Here is an 18,485-nt window from a genome sequence, read left to right on the forward strand (position 1 = left end):
TGCAATAATACATATGTGGTTCCTGTTCCTGTATTTGACCATCCTGTAAAAATATCATATCAGTGGTGTACAGTAAGGGTTTCTGCATCCTTTCCAGGTGTGGCAGTTGTCGATTCTCTAAGGTAATAGGAAGTTTCCCTGCTTGGTGCCTATTCATTAACTCTTTAGCAGATATTCCCCTGCAGCCCATGGAAGAGACCACACTGGAGCAGGTATTCACACTGTAGCCTGTGGAGGACCCCACGCCAGAGCAGTTGTATATTTCCTAAGGGAATTGCAGTCTGTGGAGAGGGCCCATGCTGGAGCAGTGGAAAAGTATGAGGAAGAAGGAGCATTAGAGAGAAACTGTTATGAACTGACCATAGCCCCCTATCCCCCAGCCCCCTGCGCTGCTCGGGGGTGGGGGGTAGAGGAGATGGGAGTAAAGGAGTGCAGTTGAACCTGGGAAAAACATGCACTGATATATGCTGGGGGCCGCCCATCTGGAAAGCAGCATAGCAATAAAGGACCTGGGGGTCCTGGTGGACACCAAGTTGAACATGAGCCAGCAATGTGCCCTTGCTGCAAATATGGCAAATGGTATCCTGGGATGCATTAGACAAAGTATTGCCATCAGGTCAAGGGAGGTGATCCTTCCCCTCTACTCAGCACTGGTGAGGCCACACCTGCAGTCCTGTGTCCAGTTCTGGGCTCCTTAGTACAAGAAGAGAGACATGGACATACTGGAGAGAGTCCAACGAAGGGCCACAAAGATGATTAAGGGACTGGAGCATCTCTCCTATGAGGAAAGGCTGAGAGAGCTGGGGCTGCTTAGCCTAGAGAAGAGAAGGCTTGGAGGGGGGGAAATCTCATCAATGTCTATAAATACCTGAAGGGAGGGTGCAAAGAAGACAGACACAGGCTCTTTTCAGTGGTGCCCAGTGACAGTACAAAAGGCAATGGGCACAAACGGAAACACGGGACGTTCCATCTGAACATAAGGAAACACTTTTTTCCTGTGAGGGTGTCTGAGCATTGGAACAAGTTGCCCAGGGAGGTTGTGGGGTCTCCCTCCTTGGCTCCTTAAAGTTTGAATTTCTCTTTGTAAATCAAGGACATCCTTCAACAATTTTTTATATTACTTCTGTAACTGATTTTCTCAAATTCCAAGGGGCAGTTTGCAGAGATCTTGGCCTTTGCCTGTTTCTCTCGTTTCTGCCTGCTGTATTGCTAATACAGTTTGAAAATTTAATAATTTGTGGTCTATTGTTTTCAAGATACCCTTAATATTTTTTGTGCCTCTTACAATTATTTTTATGGTTACCTAATATGTTTTCAGTCCAATTACCTCAATCATCCCAGGGGATGGACATTCTCCATTCCTATCATCATGAGTCTGAATCCAGGATGCTGTACTCTCCCTCTTGACTTGAGGCTAGCTACTGCTGCCGAGAAGAGTTTTTCTTCTTAGGGCATAGTATTGTCCTGGTCTAGTCTTGCCTCATGGTTTTCTTGCAAGAGTTTTATAGGCCCTTTGGTGCTCCCAGCATGCAAAGTAACTTTCACCATCAGAGTGAATGTACGCAATGACATCAGCCAGGTCCCTCAGAACACCAATGCAGTGATGACACCAATCATCCAATGACTCCTGACTAGTTTTTCTTTAGGATTTTATACCTTTCCCACAGTCTGAGCCAAGGTTTTGCAGCTGATCCGTAGTAGATCTGGGCTTTAGATCCTTGGTATACAGGCAGCTGAACTTGAGGGTAGGGGGATGAGGGGGTGTTATAGGTTAGAAGTTTTTGAATTTTGGGTACCTGACGTGCAGTCTGGTTAGTGCTTCAGTGCAACTGCCTTGAAAGTACATAGGCTGCAATAGCAGTAGATGAGTGTCTCATTAGATTTTTGTTTGAAATAGAAAAGTGTGCATATTTTTATGGTACATTGTCCTTTCCATTGCTGTAATACCAATAACTTAGTCAATAAAGTAATAACAAGGCTAAATATACAACCAATTCAGCCTGTGAAGACGATAGAGGCCACTTACATAGTTCTGTTTTGGGGTGTTTTATTAAGTATTTTGACCCGTAACGGTCTTTTTTCAACTGTTTTTGAGGCTCCCTGAGAAATGAAGATCTAAATCCCTTTAGAAAATCATGACTCGTGAAAGCTTCTGTGCAACTACAGGAGGCATTCTATAACTATACTGGCTTTCCTTATCCAGCTTTCAGGGACCCTTTAGAGTTTTTCTACAGATATTTGCGAACTCCAGAGCTGATAATATCTGCACTACAGAGAGGTTTGGAAGAATAAAAACGGTTCAAGATTCTTGGCTAAATCGTAGCTAAAACATCCCAAGCTCACAAACTGATGTAAGGGATTGGATAAGCTTGAGGCTGTTCCAGTGACTCTAATTTCTGAGTAAATCAAGATATTACTCTAAAGCGGTGAGACTTAATTATACATAGGTTTGTTGGTGGTGACCTAGAAATACGTGCAGTCAATGACGTTCTGTTAAAGCTGTTCTGAAAAGCAACAGCAGGCAGTTGATGCACATGACTCTATATACTAGAATACGACTGAAAGACTTAGCAGTACATATTATTTTATTTTTAGCGTAATGCTGAATAGTACTCTTGGTCCTGTACCATTCTGGATTTGGAGAGGTATGCATTAGAGGAAAATATGTCATGCTGGATGCAACAGCCTGAGAGAGGAGAGGCTGCTCCCTCTTCATATCCCCAGGTCCAGCCAGCAGAGGCTGAAGATGTATTTCCAGCAGGTACATGCACAAACAGCACACATATACACTATATATATATGTATTCATATATACAGATGTATGTATATACACAGCCGGCAACACAGATCACAGACAGACACTCAGAGCCCTCACCCGACCACAGACAGCACCAATGGCCTCATCCTGCTCCCCTCTCTGGCTGAGCAGGATGGAAGTCCACTAATGAGACTATATATATGCATATGTGCAAGGTGGATCCCTCCAGCAGCTGGGCTCACACACTCAGTCTGCCCAGTAGCTGTCCCTGGATCCCGGTCTCCCCAGTTGCTGGCATCTGGACATCATATGAGCCCCCGAGGCCGCAGTCCCACTCCAGTTGCTGGTACAGACTGTCACTTGAACACACACAGAGCCGGCCAGGACTTTCCAGGTCCCAATAACTGCCCCCCCACTGTGCTCTCACCCCCTAGAGATATACAGGTGCTCTCACATCCAGAGTTGGCTGGGACTCCCCTGGTCCCACAGAAGATCCCTCTGTGCTCTCACCCTTAGAAGACACACAGGCACACTTACACACAGCACTGGCCCTTAGAGATCCATTCACCTCACTTGCACCCAGGCTACTTAATCTCTTCAGCTAGTCCAGCTTGATCTTCACTAGCAGTGACACACTCACTCACACACTGGCACTCACTTCCGTTGCTGGCACCACAGACCCATGGGCCCTCTGACTTGTGGTCTGACTCCAGTTGGTGGCACTCAGACCCCCATACACACACATGTGCACAAAATAGAGAACCACTCACCCAGGAAAGAATTAGAAAGGAATTTAATAAGAAGATAGGACAGACTGCTGATCAGGCGCAGGGCTTGACCAGACAAGCATACTGACCAGCAAACTATTTACATGCGACTGGCTCTTTTTATCCACTTACCTCTCTATTTTCCCACCCCTGTTCCTCCCCAAATCACCTAAACCCTTCCCTTTTCCTGCCCTAAACATCCCATAATAAGCTCTGTGTGATCCTGTGTGATCCCAAACTGCTTTTCCCCTGCATCCCATAATGTGTCCCTTACCCCTAGGCAGCAACCCCCCCTTAGTTCGAAAGGTGATAGAGAGCTGCTGCCAATGACTCATGGCATTGGATTTCACGGCTGGACAATGGTGCTGATGGCTCTGCTGGGCCAGCCCTGGGAGGGGCCTGGACAAGGTGTTTCTGTTCAATAGATGTTTCTGTTCAATAGGTGTTTTTGTTCAACATCTTCATTGATGATCTGGATGAGGGGATTGAGTGCACACTCAGTAAGTTTGCAGATGACACCAAGTTGGGTGGAAGTGTCGATCTGCTGGAGGGTAGGAAGGCCCTGCAGAGGGACCTGGGCAGGCTGGATCGTTGGGCCGGGGCCAACTGTATGAGATTCAACAAGGCCAAGTACTGGGTCCTGCACTTGGGTCACAACACCCCCATGCAACGCTACAGGCTTGGGGAAGAGTGGCTGGAGAGCTGCCTGGTGGAAAAGGACCTGGGGGTGCTGGTTGACAGCTGCCTGAACATGAGCCAGCAGTGTGTTCAGGTGGCCAAGAAGGCCAATAGCATCCTGGCTTGTATCAGAAATACTGTGGCCAGCAGGACCAGGGAAGTGATAGTGCCCCTGTACTCAGCACTGGTGAGGCCGCACCTCGAATACTGTGTTCGGTTTTGGGCCCCTCACTACAAGAAGGACATGGAGGTGCTGGAGCGTGTCCAAAGAAGGGCAACAAAGCTGGTGAAGGGTCTAGAGAACAAGTCTTATGAGGAGAGGCTGAGGGAACTGAGGTTGTTTAGTTTGGAGAAGAGGAGGCCGAGGGGAGACCTTATTGCTCTCTACAACTACCTGAAAGTTACTTCTCCCTAGTAACAAGCTATAGGACAAGAGGAAACGGCCTCAAGCTGCGCCAGGGGAAGTTTAGGTTGGATATTAGGAAACACTTCTTCACCGAAAGGATAGTCAGGCGCTGGAACAGGATGCCCAGGGAAGTGGTTGAGTCTTCATCCCTGGAGGTATTTAAAAGAAGGGTAGACGTGGTGCTCGAGGACATGGTTTAGTGGTGGACTTGGCAGTGATAGGTTAATGGTTGGACTCGATGATCTTAAGGGTCTTTTTCAACCTTAATAATTCTATGATTCTATGATTATAAGGTGTCCATTCCTCTGGAGTCCTTGATTTGGGTTCACGCCTGCCACTGTCTCTCTTTGTTCCTTTGTGTATGTGCAGATGAGTTTTTATTCACATAACCTAACTATATTATTCTATGATCCTATACTGCTAGGAGGCTGAAAACAGTGAATCATCATACATACCGTGAAGAGGATTAATTTTGCTATGCAGGGATTTAGTGCAAAATATATAGTTGTTGAAATGAAACAAATTTAAAGATCAAAAATCACTGTTCTGTGCAATTTAGCAGACAACTCAGATATTACTCCTCAGAGATCGGCTCAGTAATGGGATATATAGGGCAAATGACGTAAAAATGATGTCCCCCATGGAATGTTTCTGCAAAGATGCAGTACATAGAAGGAAGATTCACTTCTCGCATTCTTTTCACTGTCTGTGAGTGTATCCTTGTTATGCAAAATAGGAACCAGTTTCACAGATCTCCATTCAAGAAGACACAGACATAAGCTAAGTACACATATTCAATTGCATTTATTGATTATATTCATGAGCCCTCTGGCAAGGAGAAGTCCCAGGACCTTGCAGGGAAGCAGCAGGGGATTATCAGGCACAGCAGAGTGTCTGTCCGTGGTCAAGGCTTCAGGGAGTGGTTAGTCTCAAAGCGTTTTTCTAGAAAGGGGGGATAGATCACACATGCGCACTATTAACTATGATACATGATATAGCTATGTGGCTGGCTGTGGTCAACAAGATATGTATCTGCTTTAGCAGGTGTCCTGGCCTGATAAGCACGAGCTTACTACATATCTGGCCATGGTTCAAAAACATTGAGGAATTTTACTTCGAGGACATTCTAAAGTTCAATAGGTGCTAAGCAACGGGGTGAATCGCTCAACACACTTCTGTCTCCTTGCCAATCTTCCGAATTCTTTATCCCCCCTTACACTCCTCCCCGTGAGCGATCACATTTCTTCTATGCACTTACTCTAGTGTGCTTGGCAAGGCTAGAGCAACATTGCATAAAACACTACAAATCCTAATAGACATATAATTATTGCAATGAGATTCTTCTTAGCCATTGGTTTAATCATCGTATCCAGGAGGTTAACCATGTCCAGACATCAGAAAAGCCTGTGGACGTGACATTTTGGCTAACTTGATGGAAGAGAGCCACCTGTTGCTTTATTTTACGAATGTTGGTTTCCATTCTTTCATGCTGGTTAATAAAAACACAGCAGCTAGAATTAATTAAGGCACAAACACCTCCCTGAGAAGCTAAGAGATAATCCTGAGCCATACAATTTTATAAGGCTACTTGAGATAGTTGAGATATTTAATTTTGAAGGGTGGCCAAAGCATCCACGCTGGTGTTTCCCATGGCCTCTAAGGCCGTGGAAATGTTTACTAAGTCCTTTCCTAACTCACTGACGTCTAACCAAGGTAAGAACCAATGCACAAATGAGTGAACACCTGTTGGTTGTGTGACAAGAGGGTTATCAGGAATAGCTCGATGTATGCGCCACACATAACTCCAAACCCAGCCTTGGAGTGATGGTGTAAAGTGCACTGTAATCACTGCCACTACAGCTCCTAGAGTATAGGTGTCACACTACCCCTGGGGTAGCGGTTTATAGGCAATGTGATTGCAATACCATGATCTGTGTTATATTTGGAAGGGCTGTTATCATTCCAAAATTTGATCAGTGCATTGACTGCTGCACCAGTACCAGATAGCATTACCATGATGGTCACCATCCATGATGTTACCATTGCCATGCGAAGAGGACAATCGACAGACAGGCCAGCAGAACATCATCCGTGACAGGCTTTACAAACTATGTTGGTGAGGTGGTGGAGTTCTCTTGGACATGCTTTGCAGCACTATTATTCATGGATGCTTATCTATTAGAGACAATACAGTGATAATTTGTGGAGCGGAACATATATAGGATTAGAGGTATTGTCAGCTAATACCAACACGGTGCCACCAGAGTCTTCAGCAATGATCGTATACACTTGCAGAGTTTGAGAGGGATGGTGAATCCATACCAACCAACCCGCACTGTAGGAACCCCTATTTTCTAATGTAGCCTTTTGCCATTGTTCAATTTCTTGAACCTGTGGCATCCACGTTTGCTCACAGATTACTTGAACTATGTGGTTTCCTTGTAGTAATGTAATTGTGCCACCTGCATTATGTAGTAGGATTTTAAGTTCTCCTGTATAGTCTGAATTGACGATCCCATTTTGTATGCTTAGTCCCTTAAGGGCTAGTTCTTGTCTTGGTGCAATAAGCAAATAAGGTCCTGCAGGTGCTGTGATTTGCAGTCCAGTGGGGACTAAATCATGAATATGGGAGTATGTTAGTTGTTGAAGGGGAAATTGTACATCTAACCCCACACTGCTGGGGGTAGCCCTAGTAGGTAGTCATGCCCAAGGGTGAAGTCTAACAGCATGGAGTATTGGTGCAGTTATACCACGTGCGCCAACCAGATGTTGGTATGGGGTCATTGTCCCTACAGTGCAACTATTAAGCAATGTCAATGTTTGGGCTAAATGAGTCCCCCAGCCTGAGAAGATATGAGTGGGGGTTAATTTTTGCAAATGATCGTTTAATAAGCCACTGTAGCACTCTATTAACCTGTTGGCCTGCGGGTGGTAGGCAATGTGGTATAGCCACTCAGTTCCTAAATCTCTCACTCAGTCTTGCACAGCGGTACTGGTAAAGTGGGTGCCTTGGTCACTTTTGTATTTGTTTTGGCTCCTCATATTGAGTGATTAGTTGAGTCAAAGCTCTAAGCGCACTATGCCGATCAATACACAGAGTGGGAAAGGCAAACAACGGTCCTGAATAGGTGTCCACAGCTGTCAACAAATAGCGTTTGCCCTGCCAAGATGGCAGGGACCCAATGTAATCTACTTGCCATATTTCACCATTGCCCTCATTTAATTAAGCCTTTAACAAAAGGCAGACAGACAGGATTAAGTCAGAAGCAAGTAGGGCAATTCAAACAGGTTGCTTGCAAAGCCAGTAATGGCACTTGTGTCCTGTGTCGTCCCCCCCCTTCTCAGCAGCCCATGCTTTGGCTGCAGTTGCTCCTTGGTGCCCTGAAGCTATATGTATTTCAGTAGCCTTTGTCATAGTAGTGTCTTTAGTCATGGAATCTACTACTGCACTGTGGACAGCTGCTAAGGTATTACGCTTTGTATGCGCATCCACATGTCGTACCCAGATTGATTTTTGCAAACTAATGTGGTACATTTCTTGCCACAATTCTTTACCACACAGAGGCTTTGCATTGATAGTCCACTCCTGTGCGGCCCAATAGGCCATCCATGTCAGTAGCCCTTTATAAACAACCTAGCTGTCAGTATATACATACACAGGCCTGTCTGTATAAGGAAAATGGGCCACATGCAATTCGGCCCACTGGCTAGATTGGCCTTCACCGTCATCTAACAATATTTGTTCCCAGTTTTGATTGTAAGCTACTGCTCACCATGTTCATTTACCCACAGTATTGTATGTCAGCGAACGATGCAAAATCCTTCTGTTCTTTTGTTAGATCATCATATGGTGGGACCTCCTGCACCAGGCTATCGATGGCTGGTTGAGGAATCATTGTTGATTCTGGAGAATGAGTAAAAGTAACAGCTCCCAGAAGGGTAGAATGAGCATTAGTGATGTTCAGTTTACCCACAAGCATACGTGGGTAAATGCTGCAAATAATGCTTCCATTTAAAATGAGTGGCCGCTTGGGCTACACCCAAGTGTGCCCTTGTGGATGCATCTGTGACCCATCCAGTTAGTGGAATAGGGTTATGTACTACTATAGCAGAAGTACCAGTAACACATTCAGTATTCCGCAGAGCCCATACCCACTGCTAGTATTTGCTTTTCCAAAGGGTATATCACACTTTAGAAGGCCCTAGGGATTTTGACCAAAACCCAACGGGTTACCGTTGTTGTTCACCCACTTGTTGCCATAGGCCCCACAAAACAGTATAATCATGAATTGTAACTTCCAATTCAAAAGGCAGATCTTTTCACAGGGCACCGAGTCAAACATGCTGCACAACAGCTTCTTTGCATAGCTCAAAAGCAGTCTGGTGGGTCGGTGCCCAGGATCACAAAGAGGCTTTACGGGTTAATAATTGCAACGGTCTCATTAACATAGCAAGGTGTGGTATAAATGCACACCAATAACCCAGAAAGCCCTAAAATGCTTGCAATTCTTTCACATTATTTGGGATGGTGTGCTGGTTTTAGCTGGGATGGAGTTAAATTTCTTAATAGTAGCTAGTATGGGGCTATGGTTTGGACTTGCGATGAAAACAGTGTTGATGATAACAAAGGGATGTTTTAGTTATTGCTGAGCAGTGCTTACACAGAGTTGAGGCCTTTTCTGCTTCTCACACCACCCCACCAGCGACTAGGCTGAGGGGTTCACGAGAAGTTGGGAGGGGACACGGTTGGGACAGCTGACCCCAACTGACCAAAGGGCTATTCCATGCCATGTGACATCATGCTCAGCATATAAAGCTGGGGGGAGAAGAAGGAGAGGGAGGCAGCATTTGGACTGACGGCGTTTGTCTTCCCAAGTAACCGTTGATGGAGCCCTGCTTTCCTGGAGATGTCTGAACACCTGCCAGCCGATGGGAAGTAGCGAATTAAATCCTTGTTTTGTTTTACTTGCATGCGCAGCTTTTGCTTTACCTATTAAACTGTCTTTATCTCAACCTATGAGTTTTCTCACTTTTACCCTTCCGATTCTCTCCCCCCATCCCACTGGGTGGGGGAGCGAGCGGTTGTGTGGGGCTTAGCTGACTACTGGGGGTTAAACCACGACAGATGGGATACTGTTGTATGGTATCCAAATCTTTCTTTGACACTCACCGCGTACTTCCACTCCATTAAATCCCCAGAAAGACGACGTCTTCAGCTGGGCCATGTACCTTTTTAGGGTTAACAGCCCACCCTCTCGACTGGAGGTGTTTTAACAATATCGTCAAATAGCTATCCACCTCGCTTTGACTAGGCCCTGAAATTAGACTATATCATCTATATGTAGTGGAATTGTGCCATCCCCAAAGGAACTGGGAGCCTAGCTAGGTCAGCCTGCACCATATGACGACATATGGTGGGGCTATGCTTGTACACCTGGGGCAAAACTTGAAATGTACAGTTTGCCTTGCCAGGTGAAAGCAAATTGGTATTGATTTTTGGGGGCTAGGGCAAGTGAGAAAAAAATGCGTTAGCGAGATCGACAACGGTGTGACAGGACTTTGCTTGTGCCGTGATATTCTCTATGATTGATACCATGCCAGGAACTATAACGGCTAGCGGGGGGCTATGCTTATTCAGTGCCCGATAAGCTACTGTCGTTAGCCAGGTTCTGTCCTTTTTACATACAGGCCAGATGATAGGATTATTAAAAGGGCTCATGGCTGGCCACAATATCTCAGCTGCTACAACTTGAATGTAAGTGGCTCACCTGAAAGTAAAAGGTCCTAAATCAGTTTGCAATACTCCCCTCATCAATATATCAATACCAAGAATATATTTGTATATAGGGGCTATTAGCACTGTGGCGGTAAATGGTGCAGATTTACCAATAGCCAATTTAAGACAGATTGGGTGTGCTCAGACCTCCGCCCCACCAAGCCCATTAAGTGGAATACTGGTGTGGGAGGATGCACAAAAGCTATGCAAAATAGTGACTTCTGCACCTGTATCCATGAGAACCATCACTCACTGCTCTCCTACCCGAGGCCACATTATTATTAGGGGCACATAGGGGCATCAGTCACCTGCATGGTATGCTTGCATAGCAATCGGACTGGGGGTGGGGGGCCAACCTCCCCATCAGTCCTGAGGGGAGGGCAGTTCCCAATGCACCAACAGTTCAGGGGGAGCAGTAGGCTTTGCGTTTTTCCCTGGACTGCTCACCAATTGGGGGGAGGATGAGGGCAGCGGTTTCAAAGTTTTTTCCTGCCAGCAGCTGCTGCCACCATTTGAATGGTTCTGCAGTGGGAAGGCCATTAATTTCATTCCATGACACTCCCACTTGCAATAAATCTACCCACATAGTATGCCAAGTAACTCTTCTGGTGCCTTTTTTTTTTTTTTACGGGCTTTCGACCCTGTCCCTCCACCAGGCAGGCTCCTCAAGTGACTTCCATCAGTTTCTCTTGCTCCATGAGGGTAGTAGTCACCAATTCCCCCATCAGACCATCTGCAGCTACAACAACTGACATCAATATGGGTTTTAAATGCAGAGGTGCCTGCCCTAAAAAGGCAGCTTTCGCCAATTTCTGTACTTGTACATCATTGGGGCTGATATTGGATAGTCCAACTGCCCAAGCAGCCCCCAATTGCTGAAGGGCTTGAACACCTTCAGGTATAGTTTTCCAGGGCTCTACCTTGGCTTCTAATTCTTCCAGTGAGGGATATACATCAGAAATAGCTTGAGAAATCCACCAAAACAACGAGGGAGCATCTATCAGCCACCCGGCATTCCCATTTGTCCTGGTTTCAGCCGGGATAGAGTTAATTTTCTTCTCAGTAGCTGGTATAGTGCCGTCTTTTGGATTTAGTATGAGAATAATGTTGATATAACGCTGATGTTTTGGTTGTTGCTGAGTAGTGCTTACACCAGTCAAGGACTTTTCAGCTTCCCATGCTCTGCCAGGTGCACAAGAAGCTGGGAGGGGGCACAGCCAGGACAGCTGACCCAGACTGACCAAAGGGCTGTGCCATACCGTATGGCGTCATGCTCAGTATATAAACCGGGGGAAGAAGAAGGAAGGGGGGGACGTTCGGCGTGATGGCGTTTTGTCTTCCCAAGTAACCGTTACGCGTGATGGAGCCCTGCTTTCCCGGAGATGGCTGAACACCTGCCTGCCGATGGGAAGGAGTGAATGAATGCCTTGCTTTGCTTGCGTGCGTGGCTTTTGCTTTCCCCATTAAACTGTCTTTATCTCAACCCACGAGTTTTCTCACTTTTACTCTTCCGATTCTCTCCCCCATCCCACCGGGGAGGAGTGAGCGAGCAGCTGCGTGGTGCTTAGTTGCTGGCTGGGGTTAAACCACAGCACCATTAATCTGGTGTAACCCCTGAAAAGATACACTATCCTGTGTACAGATACAAAAGATACAACTCCCTGTGCTGCAGCTATTAATTTAACGGTTTGCTCAATTTTTCCCTCTTGTTAGAAGCCAATGTGAGGGCGTTATTTCTCCCAGAGTTTCAAGGTAACATTTCATACATTATCATGTTGCTCATGTGAAGCCCCACAGTTTAGGACTTCCATGAAGTAAGCCTTTTATTTGCCAGGGTAGAGCATGGCATGTTATGTATGTAAATAAAGTAATAAAAACTCTTAGGATGACCAAGTCCAACAACTTACTTTCCAGTAGTCAAAATCATCTGAAGTGTGAAAACATGTTCTGGAATATTTCTGCTGATGACACAATGCTATTTGAAATATTTTCTTGATCGTGCAAATCCACATGAAAACCAAATCTGGAAAGCATGGTAGGCTCACTGTGCTGAAACAGGTTTTGGATAGTCAGCATTGGTTTTTCCTCTTTAGTGCCTTGCAGAAATTGGTATAAATACTATAGGCATTGAACTAATCTAGGACATTCTACCAGAGTGGATGATTCAATAATTACAGGCTGGAGCTCATTTCCAACAAAGTATATATGTTTTAGGCTGCTTTGTTCTTTTTTTGTGAATTAAACTTCTACAAAAGTTTACTATTTAATGCATGAAACTTCAAATTTTCCTTAAGGATCTCGCACTGATTCCCTCTTTTAGGGCATCTACTATTAAACGCTTAATCCTTCAACACTAGTGTTTCGGACAGCAGTGAGCCGCCCCCCTCCCCCCCCCCCCCGGTTTAGTTTTCAGGAGTGCCAAGTGTGCTTAGTTCTAAGTGGAAGCTGCAGGTACTTATTACCTCTAGAACGTCAGGACCAAAGCAAGACTGATGAGCATTCAAACACATCTCTTGTTGGTGACAGATGTGAGTAAGAAAGTCCAGTTGCAGCTGTGGGAGGAGATTGTTTTGTTGAGCAAAAATTATTTTTCTAGGCTTATACAACATTTCTGCAGCTGATTCTTAAAGAGAAAACAGGAAAAAACTTTCAAAAGGCATTTCTATATTGTCTAAATGTATATAATGTATGTGTCACTGTCTTTTGTGAATATCTATACTACACAATAAAATCAGTTCTTAATCTTTCACATGAATTCTGTAAGGAATAGCATTTGATTGATAGTTGTGTTCTGGAAACTCTTCAAAACTCTCACACTGACAATTTAATCTCAGGTATGTTAAGTAAAGCCTCTGTTCTCAAGGTACAGAATACAGCTTGATTTATGGAACTTGCACTGAGTGCCAACACCATACAGAAATTAAGTACAACAACTGTGCAACCACAAGAAAATGTCAAGGTTAAGCTAGGTACTTAAACAGATAGATAGCTTTGTGCTTAGTTATTACAGCCCTAGGCACTCCTGTTAGAGCCTGGGGTGGGGAACAGGTGATTGGTCTAACACAGCATGATACCCTAACATATAGGGTATACCCCTATATCCTAGAGCTCAGGACTTGGAATTGTTCCTGCTGGGAGGAGAGTCACTGATATGTGAAGGGCAAAAATTTTGCAGGATTCCTCCTGCCAACTGAGCAGTCAAATCCACTCTGTGAGCACCTCAGGACCATCTGTGGACAAAATCATAGAATCGTTTAGGTTGGAAAAGACCCTTAAGATCATCGAGTTCAACCGTTAACCTAACACTGCCAAGTCCATCACTAAACCGTGGCCCTAAGAACCACATCCACACGTCTTTTAAATACCTCCAGGGATGGGGACTCAACCACTTCCCTGGGCAGCCTGTTCCAGGGCCTGACTACCCTTTCAGTGAAGAAGTTTTTCCTGATATCCAATCTAAAGCTCCCCTGGCGCAACTTGAGGCCATTTCCTCTCGTCCTGTCACTTGTTACTTGGGAGAAGAGACCGACACACACCCCCCCCACCTCGCTACAACCTCCTGTCAGGTAGTTGTAGAGAGCGCTAAGGTCTCCCCTCAGCCTCCTCTTCTCCAGGCTAAACAACCCCAGCTCCCTCAGCCACTCCTCCTAAGACTTGTGCTCCAGACCCTTCACCAGCTTCGTTGCCCTTCTTTGGATGCACTCCAGCACCTCAATGTCCTTCCTGTAGTGAGGGGCCCAAAACTGAACACAGTACTTGAGGTGCGGCCTCCCCAGTGCCGAGTACAGGGGGACAACAGCTTCCCTAGTCCTGCTGGCCACACTGTTTCTAATACAGGCCAGGATGCTATTGGTCGCCTTGGCCACCAGGGCACATTGCCGGCTCATATTCAGCCTGCTGTCAACCAATACCTCAAGGTCCTTTTCCCCCGGGCAGCTCTCCAGCCACTCTTCCCCAAGCCTGTAGCATTGCCTGGGGTTGTTGTGACCCAAGTGCAGGACCCAGCACTTGGCCTTATTAAACCTCGTACAGTTGGCCTCAGCCCATCGATCCAGCCTGTCCAGATCCCTCTGCAGGGCCTTCCTACCCTCCAGCAGATCGACACTCCCGCCCAACTTGGTGTCGTCTGCAAACTTACTGAGGGTGCACTCGATCCCCTCGTCCAGATCATTGATAAAGATATTAAACAGAACTGGCCCCAATACTGAGCCCCGGGGAACACCATCCAGGTGTCAGGCTGCAGGGTGTGACCTACTCTTATGCCAGTATCGGATGGCAGTAGTGAGCACACCTGTGGGGGGTGCGCCCAGGTAGAGGAACTCCTCCACTTAGTGACAGAGCTCCGGGAGGAGGTGAGTAGGCTGAGGAGTATCAGGGAGAGTGAGAGCGCACTAGATTACTGGGATCGCACCCTACCTTCCCTGAGACAGGCCCAACACGCAGAAAGGACGCATGATACGGAGGATTCCCTATCCTCTCTCTCTGTCTGGCTGAATACAGTGACTTAAGGGATAGGGGCAATGGCGACAAGTTCCTGCCCTGTAGTAAAGATAAGGGCTGGCGACCGGAAGATCACGTGCTGTACGGAAAGAGTTAAGGGTCGACCCTCCCTTGTCTCCGCCCCTTATAACATGACACGCCTACTGCTGGGGGTATAAAGCCCGGGTCGGCTGGAGATCTGGTGGGATAACCTTGATGTGTAGTGTTTGCTACACAGTGGTGACTCTGACGTGATCAGGCAACAGCGATAGAGCTCGCGGAACTCATAAAGGTACTAAAGTCGGTAACGACAAGGGTGCTCAAGAGGGGGTTTGCGGCAAGGCGGCGCCGGCCTGCTGCAGGTGGTGTGCTGATGGGGCAGGAATCTCCTGGGAATGAAAAGCCAACGGGTTTGGTTTCGGAGGGGACACAGGCTGGCTGGGAAGGAGTGGCCTGTGGGACACAGACGGAACCGTTGTTACTGGGGGCTGAGCCAACGGAGGAAGGGGAGGTGCAGGGAGGCTATGGCGCAGCGGGAACAAAGGAGTCGGGAAAGGTGTTCCCGATACAAGTGGGGAGTTTAGAGCGGCCGCCCACGGAACCTTCGGCACCTCCTGCACCGGCGGATCTGCCACTTCCTCAATGCCCCTGGGGCGAGTTGCAACAATGTGTGGAAAGGGAGCTGACTGATAGGTTGCTGGATTGGGTCCCGGGGGCTGATGTGGGATCCTAGTGGTATCGTGAACTACGTGAAGGAAGATGGCGGGAAGGAGAAAAGGAAGGCAAAACACCTGAGGATGCCTCGTTGTATCCCAGTGATCGACGAGTGCTGGACACACAGAGAGTGGAGTGCAGGACATCGGGGGGTGGGTGGTAGGGCTCCCCCGGCACTGTCAGTGATACCTGAGCCACCAGAGGGAACCCCTATCCCTGGGGCAATGGGAAATCAAACTGGTATTCCCTCACAGTGGAGGGAGCCTGTACACGATTACCCCATGAGCTCTGATAGCAGTGAGGGCGAAGGGGGTGATGAGGGATCCTCGATTGTTGCTCATCCGCCCCCGCTTCCGAGATGGACTAACGAGGTTTCAAGGGAACTCGAGGCATTGATCAGCCGATTGAGAGGGGTGGTGGCAAATGCGGAAAGTCTTATGCCAGGGGGAATGCCGAAAGAGAGGGCAAACAGGACGGATTGGCGGATGATTGCAAAAAATTGTGTCTTGGAAGGAGTGCGATTCCAGGCCCCTCTGATTCAAGCACTTCCTATCCGAGCAGCCCCAGGTGGAGGTTATGAGTGGCAACCGTTAGATGCGAAGCTGGTGAAAGAATTGGTCACAACAGTGAAAAGTCATGGATTAAATTCCCCAGAAACCCAAGTCCTACTAGACTGTGTTTTTGCAACGCCGCTTGCACCTTTTGATATTATTCAGTTGATGCGGGCCGTATTGACCCCCTCGATGATGGTATTGTTTAGGGAGGAGTGGAGGAATCGGTGCACCCAAGTTGTTATCGAGGCGCAACAGGCCGGCCATCCCATGGCAGGAGTGACTTTAGAGCAGTTGATGGGTGAAGGGCAGTTTGCAACTCCTCAGGCACAGGCTCAGCGAATGCGGGGGCATGATTTTGCTGCATCTTCAAAAGCTGCCCAGGAAGCGATACGCATCATCGTGGCCCTTGATAAAAGGGAGTCTCCATGGGTCCAAATACGGCAATCGTTAAGTGAGCCCTTCACAAAGTTTTTAGACCGGCTGCAAGCGGCGCTCCAGGTTGCTCGACTTCCTGAGCAGGCTAAGGAGGCGATATTGCTTGACTGTGCTCGTACACAAGCAAACCCACAAACAGCAGTGTTGCTAAGACAGTTACCCATAGGGACCATGCTTTCACAGATGATTCGTTACGTGCTGGAACAGGAACAGGTGCAAAGTATGCAACCGGTAGTGGCTGCGGTCCATGCGGCCTGCCGCGGCGCACGACTTATGTGCCATAAGTGTGGGGGGCAAGGACACATGGCGCGACAATGCCCTTCAAAAATAAACACCCCCGGAACAGGGGAAGGAGAGAGAGACCTACGATGCTGGCGCTGTGGGCGACTAGGCCACAGAGCTCGACAGTGCAAAGCGGGGAGTCAGCAAAGGAGACTGGGCTGGGGAAACGAGAAGAGGGGATGGCCGAGGGCCGTGCCATCCCCACCTGCCCCAGTGATCAGCTCAACAGGCCCGACGACAGCAGCGCAATGTATGGCACAGGGAGTCTCTCCTTCCCCAGGACCAGCACAGTCGCCTGCGGTTCCAATGATGCAATATCCAACTCAGCTGCCTTGGGGAGATGGGAGCGCGCAATAGAGGAGGCTGGGGATAGAGCCTCGCTGTATGTGGCACTCACCCTAAACATGACCACATGACCAGAAGTAGATATTATAGTTACCCCATGGCTCCCAGAGTTGGGGGGAACACCACGCCTCGTGTTAAGAGCCCTTTTGGATACAGGAGCGGACGTTACAGTAATCCCATCACATCTATGGCCAGATGATTGGCCACTCGAACCGAGAGGTTCGCTGCAAGGCGTGGGAGGCATGCAGACCTCGCATCAAAGCAGGAACCCAATGCAAATTATGTTGAAGGATCTGGAATCCGGACAAGCTAGGGTAGCATTGTGTAACCCCGTCATTGCTGAGTTACCCATTGTCATCTTGGGACGATGTTGCTTGCAGAAGATGAATATAGTGCTGTGTACAAATTTATCATAATGGCCACTGCCTGTGTCCGCCCATTAAAACTCACCTGGTTGACAGATAAGCCAGTGTGGGTAGAGCAGTGGCCATTGACAGAGGAAAAGGGGGCAGCTGTTTGACAATTGGTACAACGAGAACTTGATGCAGGACACATCAAACCCTCTACAAGTCCCTGGAACACCCCCATTTTCGCGATAAAGAAAAAATCGGGAGCGTGGCGACTGCTACATGATCTACGCGCAGTTAATGCATGTATACAAGACATGGGCCCGCTACAAGCGGGCCTCCCTTCTCCGGCCATGGTTCCACCTGACTATCAAATAGTGGTTATAGATATTAGAGATTGGGTTTTTTTTAGTGTTCCCTTGCATGAAGAAGATAGAGTACGCTTTGCCTTTACTGTTTCTGAGCCTAACAATCAACACCTGTGCGCCAGATATCAATGGAAGGTGTTACCCCAGGGCATGAAAAACTCACCAGTCTTGTGTCAAATTGCTGTAGCTGCTGCGATACGCCCTATTCGAGAAAATTTCCCTACGGTCATCATTTTCCATTACATGGATGACGTGTTATTGGTGTCCAACCAAGAGGAGTTACTGGAAAAGGCACGCGTGCAGCTGATAGTCAGTTTGGAGCGACATGGGTTACACATTGAGCCTCGGAAAACACAGGTAGGGTGTGCAGTAAAGTATTTAGGTACTCAACTGAGGCCACGAAGCGTGACAGCACAATCATTTGAAATTCGGACTACAGTGACAACACTCCATGAGGCGCAAAAATTAATTGGACAACTATTGTGGCTTAGAAACTTTATTCCAATATCTGAGGCAGAAATGACTACCTTATATCAACTCCTGAAAGGAGGAGATTCCCCCGTAGCTCCAAGGACT

At 47.4% G+C, this 18,485-nt stretch overlaps 1 long non-coding RNA gene across 1 annotated transcript; it reads right to left on the reverse strand.

The window, feature by feature from the left end:
• Nucleotides 1–12,292: 12,292 nt before the first annotated feature.
• Nucleotides 12,293–14,899, reverse strand: LOC148055109 (uncharacterized). Its single transcript, XR_015705904.1, has 3 exons — nt 14,802–14,899; nt 12,848–12,937; nt 12,293–12,434 (listed from the first exon to the last, which is right to left on the reverse strand). It is a non-coding gene; the product is annotated as an uncharacterized LOC148055109 (long non-coding RNA).
• Nucleotides 14,900–18,485: the final 3,586 nt, after the last annotated feature.

This window comes from Nipponia nippon, unplaced genomic scaffold (assembly GCF_047370975.1).
Source record: "Nipponia nippon isolate SJK-2023a ecotype South Korea unplaced genomic scaffold, ASM4737097v1 scaffold_27, whole genome shotgun sequence".
In the NCBI taxonomy this organism is placed as follows: domain Eukaryota; kingdom Metazoa; phylum Chordata; class Aves; order Pelecaniformes; family Threskiornithidae; genus Nipponia; species Nipponia nippon.